Here is a 14521-nt window from a genome sequence, read left to right on the forward strand (position 1 = left end):
ACACCGCCCTCTCAGCGGCTGTCCTCTTCTCGGCCGCCTAGGCCTCAGCTTTCTTCAGGGCCTCCTTTAAGCCCTCGACCTCGACGGCAGCAGCTGCAAGATCATCAAGATAAAGGATCAGTAGATGGTCCGGCCAGTCACTATCTGTCAAATACACATCATTTTACAGATCTTACCTTGCGCCTTGTCAAGCCGTTTGTTGACAAGGTCCAGCTCTTGATTAGAAAGCTTGAGCTTCTGATCCATCTCCTCTAACGCCGCGGCATTAGCAGCCACGACCATGGAAGATGCCTGCGTTAGCATCAGAAATTTCGACATTGTTAACCGACCTACCGAATTTTATCCTCTACAGGTCTCTTCGAAGATCCTGGCAGAGTCTCCGGGGCTGCTATGTATGCGTCCTACCTAAACGAACAACTATAACCGCATTATGAGGAAAGATCATTACTTGACTTACCTCAAAGCCTGTTAGAAGGCCTTGGACAGCGTCGTTTGATGACGCACAAGTATAGGGGATCAATTGTAGCTCTTTTCGATAATTAAGAGTGTCGAACCCAACGAGGAGCAGCAGGAAATGACAAGTGGTTTTCAGTAAGGTAATGTCTGCAAGTGCTGAAATTGTAAGTAGCAGAGTAGTTTGATAGCAAGGTAATTTGTAACAAGCAAGTGACGATAGTACTAACAATAGTGCCGCAAGGTAGCCCAATCCTTTTGAGGCAATGGACAGGCCAAAACGGTCCCTTATGATAAGCAAAGCGTTCTTGAGGGTACACGGGATTTTCATCTAGTCACTTTCATCATGTTGGTTTAATTCGTGTTCGGTACTTTGATAATTTGATATGTGGGTGGACCGGTGCTTAGGTGCTGTTCTTACTTGAACAAACCTTCTACTTATGATTAACCCTCCTGCAAGCATCCGCAACTACATGAAAAGTATTAAGAATAAATTCTAATGATAGCATTAAACTTTTGGATCCAATCGGTCCCTTACGGAATAGCCCATAAACTGGGGTTTAAGCTTCTGTCACTCTTGCAACCCATCATCTAATTTCTACTCCACAATGCATTCCCTTAGGCCCAAATATGGTGAAGTTTCATGTAGTCGACGTTCACATGACACCACTAAGGGAATCACAACATACATACTATCAAAATATCAAACACATATCAAGTTCACATGATTACTTGCAACATGATTTCTCCCGTGACCTCAAGAACAAAAGTAACTACTCACAAATGATAATCATGCTCAAGATCATAGGGGTATTAAATAGCATATTGGATCTGAACATATAATCTTCCACCAAATAAACCATACAGTAATCAACTACAAGATGTAATCAACACTACTAGTCACCCACAAGCACCAATCTATAGTTCCGGTAACAAGATTGAACACAAGAGATGAACTAGGGTTTGAGATGAGATGGTGCTGTTGAAGATGTTGATGGAGATTGCAATCCCCAAGATGGGAGAGTTTTTGGTGATGATGATGACGATGATTTCCCCCTCCGGGAGGGAAGTTCCCCCGGCGGAATCGCTTCGCCGGAGGGCAGAAGTGCTCCTGCCCAAGTTCCGCCTCGAGATGGCGGCGCTCCGTCCCAAAATTCCTCTCCTTATTTTTTTAGGTCAAAATGACCTATATACCAGAAGATGGGCATCGGAGGTGGGCCTGGGTGAGCACAACCCACCAAGGCGCGCCTGGGCTCCCTGGCGCGCCAGGTGGGTTGTGCCCACCTGGTGGGCCCCTCTAGTAGTTATTTGCTCCAATATTCATCAAATATTCCATAAAAAATCTCCATGAAGTTTCAGCTTGTTTGGAGTTGTGCAAAATAGGTCCAGATTTCCAGCTGTCGGAATTCTCCCTCTTTGTGTATATCTTGCATATTATGAGAGAAAAGGCATTAGAATTACTCCAAAAAGCATTTTTATGGATAAAAACATTATAAATAACAGTAAGAAAACATGATGCAAAATGGACGCATCATCGTTCAATCTGGATTAGACGGATCGAACACTCTGCATAATCGCACCCATAAGGGTGCGGTGCCCTTCAACGATGCCGGAGTTGCTCACCAACTCCTCCAGCGTGTCCGGTCAGCCAACCGCCACGTGTGCGAAGGTGTTCGGCGCCGACGTTTGCTCCCCGGCCCCCTCCCGTTGTGAGCAACCTGTGTCGTCGAGGGCCTCAGAGGCTCGGGAGCGGTCGACGGAGGGGGTCCAGATGGCCTGGACTCCTTTCCCTCGCCGGCCAGGAGGGACGCTCCCTCCTGGTCTTTGGTGACCGAGGCGTTGACCTCCGCCATTACGACATCTACCTCCCACTCCGTGTTCGTCGGAGGAGGAGTTCTTCAGGACCACACCTCCTCAGCCTCTTCGGGGATCAAAGGAGGCGCGGAATGTGCCATCGACCCACTGTCCGCCAGCTCGGCGGGCGGAGACGTCCCCTCCGAGGTCTGCTCGGTGGGGCGCCCATGTGGGGACTGCAATTTGGAGGGGTTAACCTTCAACTAAAGCAAACTAATGAAAGCATAATAGCTGAAAATAGAGACACCTTACCTGCTGGCAGGGGGCTTGACCCTAGATCCCTTCTTCGGGAGCTCCTCGGACGCCTCACCGTCATCCGAGCTGTCAGGTATAGCCAGCTTAGGTCGGTGTCGTCTCTTTAGGGCCAGGGAAGGTTGGACCTCCTCGGCGTCCTCGAGCGCTGGCCTCCTTTTGGAGTGCGAGGAATGATGTCTACAATGCAACCTTCTTCTTGTAGACTTGTGTTGGGCCTCCAAGCGCAGAGTTTTGTAGGACAGTAGCAAATTTCCCTCAAGTGGATGACCTAAGGTTTATCAATCTGTGGGAGGCGTAGGATGAAGATGGTCTCTCTCAAACAACCCTGCAACCAAATAATAAAGAGTCTCTTGTGTCCCCAACACACCCAATACAATGGTAAATTGTATAGGTGCACTAGTTCGGCGAAGGGATGGTGATACAAGTGCAATATGGATAGTAGATATAGGTTTTTGTAATGTGAAAATATAAAAACATCAAGGTAACTAACAGTAAAAGTGAGCGAAAACGGTATTGTAATGCTAGGAAACAAGGCCTAGGGTTCATACTTTCACTAGTGCAAGTTATCTCAACAATGATAACATAATTAGATCATATAACTATCCCTCAACGTGCAACAAAGAGTCACTCCAAAGTCACTAATAGCGTAGAACAAACGAAGAGATTATTGTAGGGTACGAAACCACCTCAAAGTTATTCTTTCTGATCGATCTATTGGGCTATTCCTATAAGTATCACAAACAACCCTAGAGTTCGTACTAAAATAACACCTTAAGACACACATTAACCAAAACCCTAATGTCACCTAGATACTCCAATGTCACCACAAGTATCCGCGGGTTTGATTATACGATAGGCATCACACAATCTCAGATTCATCTATTCAAACCAACACAAAGAACTTCAAAGAGTGCCCCAAAGTTTCTACCGGAGAGTCAAGACGAAAGCGTGCGCCAACCCCTATGCATAAGTTTGCAAGGTCACAGAACCCGCAAGTTGATCACCAAAACATACATCAACTAGATCACGTGAATATCCCATTGTCACCACAGATAAGCACATGCAAGACATATATCAAGTGTTCTCAAATCCTTAAAGACTCAATCCGATAAGATAACTTCAAAGGGAAAACTCAATCCATTATAAGAAGGTAAAGGGGGAGAAACATCATAAGATCCAACTATAATAGCAAAGCTCGTGGTACATCAAGATCGTGCCAAATCAAGAACACGAGAGAGAGAGAGAGAGAGAGAGAGAGAGATCAGACACATAGCTACTGGTACATACCCTCAACCCCGAGGGTGAACTACTCCCTCCTCGTCATGGAGAGCGCCGGGATGATGAAGATGGCCATGGTGATGATTTCCCCCTCCGGTAGGGTGCCGGAACAGGGTCCCGATTGGTTTTTGGTGGCTACAGAGGCTTGCGGTGGCGGAACTTCCGATCTAGGTTCTGTTCTGGAGGTTTGGGGATATATAAGAGGTGTTGGCGTTGAGAACAAGTCAGGGGAGTCCACGAGGGGCCCACAAGGTCGGAGGGCGCGCCCTAGGGGGGTGGGGGCGCCCTCCACCCTTGTGGAGGCCTCGGGACTCCTCTGGTGCATCCCCGGTACTCCGTGGGCTTCTTTTGGTCCAAAAACAATCGTCGTAAAGTTTCATGTCATTTGGACTCCGTTTGATATTCCTTTTCCGTAAAACTCAAAAACAAGGACAAAACAGAAACTGACACTGGGCTCTAGGTTAATAGGTTAGTCCCAAAATTCATATAAAATATGATATGAATGCATATAAAACATCCAAGATAGATAATGTAATAGCATGGAACAATCAAAAATTATAGATACGTTGGAGACGTATCAAGCATCCCCAAGCTTAATTCCTGCTCGTCCTCGAGTAGGTAAATGATAAAAAAATAATTTTTGATGTGGAATGCATGCTACCTAACATATTTATTCATGTAAATTTCTTTATTGTGGCATGAATGTTCAGATCCGTATGATTCTAAACAAAAGTTTAACATTCACATAAAAACAATAATACTTCAAGCATACTAACAAGGCAATTATGTCTTCTCAAAATAACATGGCCAAAGAAAGCTTATCCCTACAAAATCATATAGTATGGCTATGCTCCATCTTCATCACACAAAATACTATAATCATGGACAACCCCGATGACAAGCCAAGCAATTGTTTCATACTTTTGATGTTCTCAAACTTTTTCAACTTTCACGCAGTACATGAGCGTGAGCCATGGTCATAGCACTATAGGTGGAATAGAAGGTGGTTGTGGAGAAGACAAAAAGAAGGTGATAGTCTCACATCAACTAGGCGTATCAACGGGCTATGGAGATGCCCATCAATAGATATCAATGTGAGTGAGTAGGGATTGCCATGCAACGGATGCACTAGAGCTATAAGTTTATGAAAGCTCAAAAAGAAAACTAAGTGGGTGTGCATACAACTTGCTTGCTCATGAAGACCTAGGGCATTTTTAGGAAGCCCATCGTTGGAATATACAAGCCAAGTTCTATATTGAAAAATTCCCACTAGAATATGAAAGTGACAATATAGGGGACTCTCTATCATGAAGATCATGGTGCTACTTTGAAGCACAAGTGTGGTAAAAGGATAGTAGCATTGACCCTTCTCTCTTTTTCTCTCATTTTTTTGTTTTTTTTGGGCCGCTCTTCTTTTTTTTGCCTTTCCTCTTTTTTTCCTCACATGGGACAATGCTCTAATAATGAAGGTCATCACACTTTTATTTACTTTACAACTCAAGAATTACAACTCCATACTTAGAAAAAAATATGACTCTATATGAATGCCTCCGACGGTGTACCGAGATGTGCAATGAATCAAGAGTGACATGTATGAAAGAATTATGAATGGTGGCTTTGCCACAAATACGATGTCAACTACATGATCATGCAAAGCAATATGACAATGATGATGTGTGTCATAATAGAACGGAACGGTGGAAAGTTGCATGGCAATATTTCTTGGAATGGTTATGGAAATGCCATAATAGGTAGGTATGGTGGCTGTTTTGAGGAAGGTATATGGTGGGTGTATGGTACCGGCGAAAGTTGCGCTACACAAGAGAGGCTATCAATGGCTGAAGGATGAGAGTGCGTATAATCCATGGACTTTGTCGGCGTTCTGGGACCGGAGGTGCCCAGACTTGCCTGCATGCGGCCCGAGGCGTGGCTCTACCAGCGGCCTGGTATGGCCCAGCTTCAGCAGCGACAACACAACACCCTCGCAAGGGGCCAAGCCTCGCGAGGCGGATGACACCAAGACCTCCTTGGGGGTGGCCTCACTAGGCTGTCTCCCGAGGAGCGGGGATATCTATGCAAGGGACACCTCGCGAGGTCCGCGTGACGTGAGCCATGATGACCAAGGTCAGGCGGGCGCCAGCAGGTGCAGTGTACCAGTTTCCTCTTTGGTGCTAAGGAGGCAAGCGCAGACGTGGGGTCCCAAGGCATCAGGCAAAGGTTTCCATATCGGTGCAACAAGACCAAGACCACCAGGACGGCAGGATGGAAGTCATCACGGAGCCCACAACAGCATCACGACCAGAGCCTTTGGCAGGCGAAGACTACCTTTTGTCAGGATAGCGTGTACTAGTTGTCCCCCTTCAAACTTGGCCATTGTGGGATCCCTTCCCGCCTAACACTTGGGAAGAGGACCAAGGCCACTATAAATAGGACCTAGCCACCACCGTAGCAAGGGACGGATCGATTCCACCCTGACCATCTCACCAGCTCATCGAGCCCAAGAACACCTCTCCTCTGGAGGTTGTTCATCCACTGTACTAGTTCATCCTCTGCCCCTCGAGGAAATCCACCACACATTAGAGTAGGGTGTTACACCGCAAGGTGGCCTGAACCAATATAACCCGTGTGTCTCTTGTTCTTTGGGTCCGTCGAGCTAGGCCGTGAGATCGTTGAGCAAGCGAGCTAGGAAGAGAGTGTTCTTCGTGCGCACCCCAGAGTTCGAACCTCACAAGGGTTTGCCGGAACCCGTAATCCGACATTTGGCGTGCCAGGTAGGGGTGCGTCGAAGTTGCGCCTCTCCGTCCGCTCCGCTTCTTCACCCACTTCGCTTCTCCGTCCAGCTCCCATGGCGGGCGTCGCTCATCTGGCCCGAGCAGCGGGCCCACGCGGGGGTGCTGTGGAGCTCCGAGCCTTCACCCCCGCCTTGCGGCAGGTGCGGTGGCCGCACAAGTTCAAGCCGGAGATGCCGCCTCGCTACTTCGGCGTGGCGGATCCAGCGGCCTTCCTCCAGGCGTACGAGGAGGCCATTCAAGAGGCCGGAGGCGATGGCCAGGTCATGGCCAACTGGTTCCCCATGGCCCTCGCTCGCGTGCCGCACGCCTGGCTGCTCAACCTGCCGGAGTCCTCTATGGCCTCCTGGGAGGAGCTGCACGACCTCTTCATCGCGCGCTTCGCAGCACCGGCGCACCCCACCATAGCAGCCCCCCTTGGTGGTTCGCAGGCGCCTCCCTCAGATCGCCACGTCAAGCAGTTCGTCCGCCAGATGGGCGCCGCCCGTGTACAGTAGGGGGCTCCTCCAGGATGGGCGGCGCCCAAGGCCGACCTCACCTTCGACTCGGGGGACCATCCGGCAATCACCGCGGGCTCGGGCGCGCTCCCGATGCTCTGCACGCCCACCATCTACAACATAGCAGTCACCAAGACCCTTATCGATGGAGGAGCAGGCCTCAATGTGCTCTCCATGGAACCCTTCAGCTTGCTTCACGTGCCGCTCGGCCGGCTCCGCCACACCAAGCCCTTCTCCGTAGTTGGTGGTGGTTCCACCAGCCCCCTAGGGCAGATCCGCCTCCCAGTCACCTTCGGCACTCGCGATAACTACCGCACCGAGCTCATCGACTTTGACATCGCTCGCATCGGCCTCCCGTACAACGCCATCCTTGGGTACCCAGCCCTGGCTCAGTTCATGGCGACGACCATCCCGCCTACAACCTCATGAAGATGCCGGGGAGCAGCGGTGTCCTCATCGTAGCCGGAGACACCAAGGAGGCCCTGATGGCCCTCAGGCTCGCCTTCAGGGGAGAAGCAGCCACTCGCCCCACTGACGAAGCAGTATCTAGGGCCCAGGGGGCTGCGCTGGCAAAGAAGAAGCAGTTATTCTCGCAAGATCGGGCCAAGACAAAGCAAGTACCGGTCGATGATGATGGGGCCTCGGGAGCCACCTTCACCATAGGCGCCAACCTCGACCCAGACCAAGAAGAGGCACTGGTGAAATTCCTGCGCACGAACAAGGAGGTATTCGCCTGGGATCCCAAGCTGCTGGTGGGAGTCCCAAGGGGAGTAATCGAGCACCACTTAAGGATGTGCCCTAATGTGCACCCAGTGAAGCAGAAGGTGCGACGGCAGTCTACAGAGAAGCAGTCCTTCATCGTCCAGGAGACCCGCAAGCTACAAGCAGCGGGTGTCATCTGCGAATTCCGGTACCCAGAGTGCCTGGCGAACCCTGTCGTCATGCCCAAGAAGGGCGGGAAGGAACGCATGTGCGTCGACTTCACCAACCTCAACAAGGCCTGCCCTCAAGACCCGTTCCTGCTTCCGTGCATCAATTAGATCGTCGACTCCACTGCCGAGTGCAACCTGTTATGTTTCCTAGATGCCTTCTCAGGTTACCACCAGATCAAGATGGCGGTGGAGGACATAGAGAAGACGGCCTTCTTAACCCCGTGCGGAGTGTACTGCTACACCTGTATGCTGTTCGGGCTGCGTAATGCTGGGGCGACCTTCCAGCGGCTGATGCACATCGCTCTGGGTCAACAGCTCGGGAGGAATGTAGAGGCCTACGTCGACGACATTGTGGTAAAATCTCGGGAGGCAAGGACCCCCATTCAGGATCTGGAGGAGACTTTTGCCAGCCTGCGCATAGTAGATCTGCGGCTCAACCCGAAGAAATGTGTGTTCGGCGTCCCCTCCGGCAAGCTGCTGGGATTCCTCGTGTCGCACAGGGGGATCGAGGCGAACCCGGAGAAGGTAAAGGCAATAGCAGACATGAGCCCGCCGCAGACTCTCAAGAAAATGCAAAAGCTCGCAGGCTGTGTGACCTCGCTGGGGCGCTTCATCTCCAAGCTGGGGGAGCGTGCCCTCCCGTTCTTCAAGCTGATGAAGAAGAAGGGCCCATTCGAGTGGACCTCGGAGGCCGACACGGTGTTTCAAGACCTCAAGATATACCTAACCAGCCCACCGGTGATGGTGGCACCGCGTCCCCTCGAGCCCCTGGTGCTTTACCTGGCCACCACGTCCCATTCCGCTAGTGCGGCGCTGGTAGCCATCCGGGAGGAGCGTCAGGCCAAGAGTGTGCCGTGCGATGCTGCGCATTCGATCGGAATGATCAGCACCAAGACGGCGCCACTGAAGCCGCTGCAGCGCCAACAGATGACGGGGCCTCACAAGACCACCCTCACGAGGTCGCGGTAGCACTGACAGGCGACCGACCTCCTGAGGGCCCCCATCCTCAGAAAACGCCCCAGCCTCAAGAGATCTCGGACCCCACCAGCGCTCCCGTCCTCGTCGAACACCCGGTGTACTTCGTCAGTACGGTGCTACGAGATGCGCGGGCGCGCTACCCCATGCCACTGAAGCTTCTGCTCGCGCTCCTCGTGGCCTCGCACAAGTTACGCCACTACTTTCAAGGCCACCCCATCAAAGTCGTCTCAGCTTACCCCAGGGAGAGGGTACTCTGGAGCCCCAATGTTGTGGGAAGGATCACCGAATGGAACATCGAGTTGCAGGCATTCCAGCTGGAGTTCAGCACCACCAGGGTCATCAAGGGAGCTGCGCTCGCCGACTTCGTGGCGAAGTGGACTGATGCTCCAGTGCCCGAAGCAGGTGAGGATCGGTCTCTTTCGCCAGAGAGCGAAGCACCAGACGGCTGGGTCATGTACTTCTACGGCGCCTTCGTGCACCAAGGCGCGGGGGCCGGGGTCGTACTCATCTCGCCCACCCAGGACAAACTCTACTACGTCGTGCAGCTCTGCTTACAGCAGGGTGAGAAGGTCTCCAACAACATCGCGGAGTACGAAGGTTTGATCGCCGGCCTCAAGGCTGCGGTGACCTTGGGGGTGAAGCGCCTCACCATCAAGGGTGACTCGCAACTCCTCGTCAACTTCTCCAACAAGGTGTACAAACCGAAGGACGAGCACATGGAGACGTACCTCGCGGAGGTACGCAAAATGGAGAAGCAATTTTTGGGCTTGGAACTGCAGCATGTGCCCCGCGGCACAAACAAGGAAGACGACGATATCGCCAAGAGGGCGTCCAGGCGTCAGCCACAGGAACCCGGCATCTTCGAGGAGCGGCTCTTCAAGGCTTTAGCGGCCCCTCCAGCTGCAGAGCCGGCACCGTCTCGAGAGGAGCTTCCCTCACCACCAGCCTCAGGAGCCCCCGCCAGCGGCCCGACCTCAGGAGCGCGCCTGCTCCTCGCGCTCGAGCCTCAGGAGGGGTGCTGGACCGAAGAATTCAAGACATACCTACAGCAAGGGCACCTGCCGGAGAAGGAGGAGGACGCGGAATGCGTGGCTCGGCAAGCTACGGCTTACTGCATCCGGGACGGTGAGCTATACTGAAAACGACCGAATGATGTTTCCTTGCGATGCATCTCCAGGGAGCAGGTATGCGAACTGCTAGCTAACATACACAGCGGAGATTGCGGGCATCACTCGTCGTCATGCACCCTGATGGGCAAGGTGTTCCGCAGCGGATTCTACTGACACACGGCACTCGACGACGCAACCGAGCTGGTGAGATTCTGCGAGGCCTGCCAGTTCCATGCCAAGCAAATCCACCAGCCTGCTCAAGGCCTCCAGACTATCCCACTCTCATGGCCGTTTGCGGTCTGGGGGCTGGATATCCTGGGCCCGTTCCCTCGAGCGCCTGGGGGCTACCACTACCTCTACGTCGCCGTCGACAAGTTCACCAAGTGGGCAGAGGTGGAAGCCGTCCGCACCATCCCAGCCGAATATGCGGTCAAGTTCATTAAGGGCCTAGTGAGCCGTTTCGGGGTCCCTAACTGCATCATCACCGACAACGGCTCACAGTTCACTAGCAATCTCTTCAAAACATATTGTGCTAATCTTGGAATGCAGATATGCTACGCCTCAGTGGCGCACCCCAGAAGCAACGGCCAAGCTGAGCGTGCCAACACGGAGGTCTTGAGAGGCCTCAAGACAAGGACCTTCAAGAAGAAGCTCGAGGCCTGCGGCAGGGGCTGGTACAACGGGCTCCAGTCTGTGCTTTGGTCCATCCGCACCACCGCCACCAAGCCGACGGGCGAGACTCTGTTCTTCCTCGTCTACGGAGCCAAAGCGGTTCTCCCTCATGAGGTGAGGCATCGCTCCGCGCAAGTCCTGGCGTTTGACGAAGCACGTCAAGACGCCATGCGGGGGATGGACCTCGTGCTGGGGGAGGAATGCCGCCGCCAAGCCTCGCTCTGTGCGGCAAGGTACCTGCAGGCGCTGCGGCAGTACCACTGCCGCAGCGTCCGCTCCAGGACGCTCGAGGTGGGCGATCTCGTCCTGAGGAGGGTGCTCTCCAGGGAAGGGCTACATAATTAAGCTCGCACCCATGTGGGAGGGCCCGTTTAGGATTGCCCGCGTCTCCAGGCCTGGCACTGTGCGCTCGGACGCGGCTGTTCATTTGCTTTCTGTAGCTGGTTTGCAACCTTTTTAATGAAATTTGGAGTTCTGGCGTTTCTCGATTGCTTGGTTGAGTTCCCCTCTCTTTTACTTCTTCGCCCTCTTCTTTGCCTTGCGCCAGGGAGGACGGTAGTTGCCCGACGCTCTCCCTCGTGTGCCTCGCGCGGGGGCTAGGCAGGTGTGTGCATGCGCTGGGTTAGCCTAAACCACGGACACACCTCGCCAAAGCTCTACCACCCCAGAGCTTCGGCTCCCTTGATCTTCATGAGGCGCCCTCGATCGAGCTCGTGATTGGCGCACCCTCCTAAGTCCGTGCCCCATGGGTACCGTGACGCAGTGCGCTAAGCCATGAATATCCCATGCCTGAGGGCTCTCGCAAGGAGGAACAAAGGCACCTGACAGATGTCCTAACAAATTTTTGCAGCTTCACGGTGCCTCCCGAGGTCAGCGGCTCCCGAGTCGGTAGCAAGGAAGCCTCACCAGATGCCAGGAGGCGCGCCCTCAGGAGACGGAAACCAACCCCGAGCGTATTAAGCTAAGTTGCCCCTCTTACATCTGCGTGGAGCACGAACAAAGTCGGAACAATAAGCATAACATAATAGCATAAAGACCACAGTTCATTACACGCCCCAGCAGGGCCATCTAATTCTTTTGAAATGCAGGATGGAGGGAAAAGCCAAACAAAAGCGGCCCGCGTGGCCGTGGCGGCTCACGAGGCCCGGCACCGAGGGCCCCCGGAGTCAGCTCAGTCTGAGCCCCTCTCGCGCTTCACCGCGGCGTGGCTGCGGGACGACCCGCCACCATCCTTGGAGCGGGCCCGGCAGCGAGGCGGCTGGTCGTAGCCGCTGCTGCTGGTGCTCTCGCTGGCGGAGAAGCTGTCGCCGCTGGGCGAGTGGCGGCTGCCGCCAAGGGCGAGTTCGCCCTCAACCTTGTCACGGCCGTCGCCCAGGCCGAGCTCGTCGTCGCTGCCGCCGTCTTCGCGGCAGCACCCTGCGCGGCGACCATCTTCCCCGAAAACCCTCACAAAGAGGGTCGCGGCGCCATCATACTTGAAGTGAAGGGTGCACCGCCCGCTCAGGCCGTGCGCGCGGGAAAACGTCTGCCAGCCGTGGGCCAGGGCCACGTTGCCCGTGACGGAGGTCTCCACCGCGACCCATGAGGCCTGGCTGCAGCAACCATCGGCTTGCAGCCAGAGGCCGCCAAGACCCCCGGCCGGCAGCTCGCCGGCAAAGGAGCGCGGGAGCTGGAGCCAGGTGCCTGCCGGGCTCTCTGACCACACAATGAACTCCGGGAGCACCTCCGCCGAATGGAAGCGTGGCCGAGGTGCCCGGGCGACCATGGCACGCCTCCCCTCGGCACAATGGCTGCTCCGCCTAGAGCGACCCCACCGTGGGAGGAGGAACCGTTACGGCCGCCGAGGAGGACACCGGCCCCCGAAGGAGTGCGATTGCGCCCCCGAGGAGCCATGGCGGGGGTCGTAGCATGCTTACGGGGGCGACCTTGCCCCCTTTTGGGCGGTGGTGAGCCAGGTCCCTCCTGGCGAGCCTTCCCTTTCTCCGCGGCCGAGAACCTCTTCGTCGGCGCCATGAGTGTCACGGTAAGATGGCGAGGCAAGGAGAAAGGAAAAGAAGCAGGCGGTGTGGAGAAGAAGATGAGCGACGGGGGCTCCGCTCCTCTCCTCATTTATAGCCAGAAGGAGGCCAACCGCCGGCCTCCACGATCGCAAGTAATGATGGTTTTCCTCTGCATGCAGCAGGGTCTCGTCAAGTCAAATGGTTGCCGAGGCAGCATGGGGAAGTGGAGGCGCCCACGCCCATCAATCGCCACGCGTCTATCAAGGCCGCAGGCGGTTGGGGCCCGCGGCGCTCCACACTTGCCCTTTGGCTTCGCCTCGAAGCAAAGTTCGAGCGCGCCTTGGGCCCGAGGGCTACTGTCGGCGTTCTGGGACCGAGGATGCCCAGACTTGCCTGCCTGCGGCCCGAGGCATGGCTCTACTAGCGGCCTGGTACGGCCCAGCTTCAGCAGCGACAACACGACACCCTCGCGAGGCGGACGACACCAAGACCTCCTTGGGGTGGCCTCACTAGGCTGTCTCCCGAGGGGCGAAGATATCTATGCAAGGGACACCTCGCGAGGGCCGCGTGACGTGAGCCATGACGACCAAGGCCAGGAGGGCGCCAGCGGGCGCAGTGTACCAGTTTCCTCTTTGGTGCTAAGGAGGCAGGCGCAGGGTCCCGGGGCATCAGGCAAAGGTTTCCATATCGGTGCAACAAGACCAAGACCAGCAGGACGGCAGGACGAAAGTCATCGCGGAGCCCACAACAACATCACCACCAGAGCCTTTGGCAGGCGAAGACCACCTTTTGTCAGGATAGCTTGTACTAGTTGTCCCCCTTCAAACTTGGCCGTTGTGGGATCCCTTCCCGCCTAAAATTTGGGAAGAGGACCAAGGCCACTATAAATAGGACCTAGCCACCACCGTAGCAAGGGACGGATCGATTCCACCCTGACCATCTCACCAGCTCATCGAGCCCAAGAACACCTCTCCTCCGGAGGTTGTTCATCCACTGTACTAGTTCATGCTCTGCCCCTCGAGGCAATCCACCACACACTGAAGTAGGGTGTTACACCGCAAGGTGGCCCGAACCATTATAACCCGCGTGTCTCTTGTTCTTTGGGTCCGTCGAGCTAGGCCGTGAGATCGTTGAGCGAGCGAGCTAGGAAGAGAGTGTTCTTCGTGCGCACCCCAGAGTTCAAACCTTACAAGGGTTTGCCGGAATCCGTAATCTGACAGACTCAACATTAGTCATAAAGAACTCACATACTTATTGCAAAAATCTATTAGTCGTCGAAACAAAGTACTATGCGCATGCTCCCAGGGGGATAGATTTGTAGGAAAAGACCATCGCTCATCCCCGACCGCCACTCATAAGGAAGACAATCAAAAAATATCTCATGCTCCAATTTCGTTACATAACGGTTCACCATACGTGCATGCTACGGGAATCACAAACTTTAACACAAGTATTTCTCAAATTCACAACTAGTCACTAGCATGGCTCTAATATCACCATCTTCATATCTCAAAACAATCATAAGGAATCAAACTTCTCATAGTATTCAATGCACTTTATATGAAAGTTTTTATTATATCCCTCTTGGATGCCCATCATATTAGGACTAAATTCATAACCAAAGCAAATTACCATGCTACTTAAGACTCTCAAAATGGTATAAGTGAAGCATGAGAGTTCAACAATTTCTTCAAAATAAAACTA

This window comes from Aegilops tauschii, chromosome 5, assembly GCF_002575655.3.
Source record: "Aegilops tauschii subsp. strangulata cultivar AL8/78 chromosome 5, Aet v6.0, whole genome shotgun sequence".
Classification (NCBI taxonomy): Eukaryota; Viridiplantae; Streptophyta; class Magnoliopsida; order Poales; family Poaceae; genus Aegilops; species Aegilops tauschii.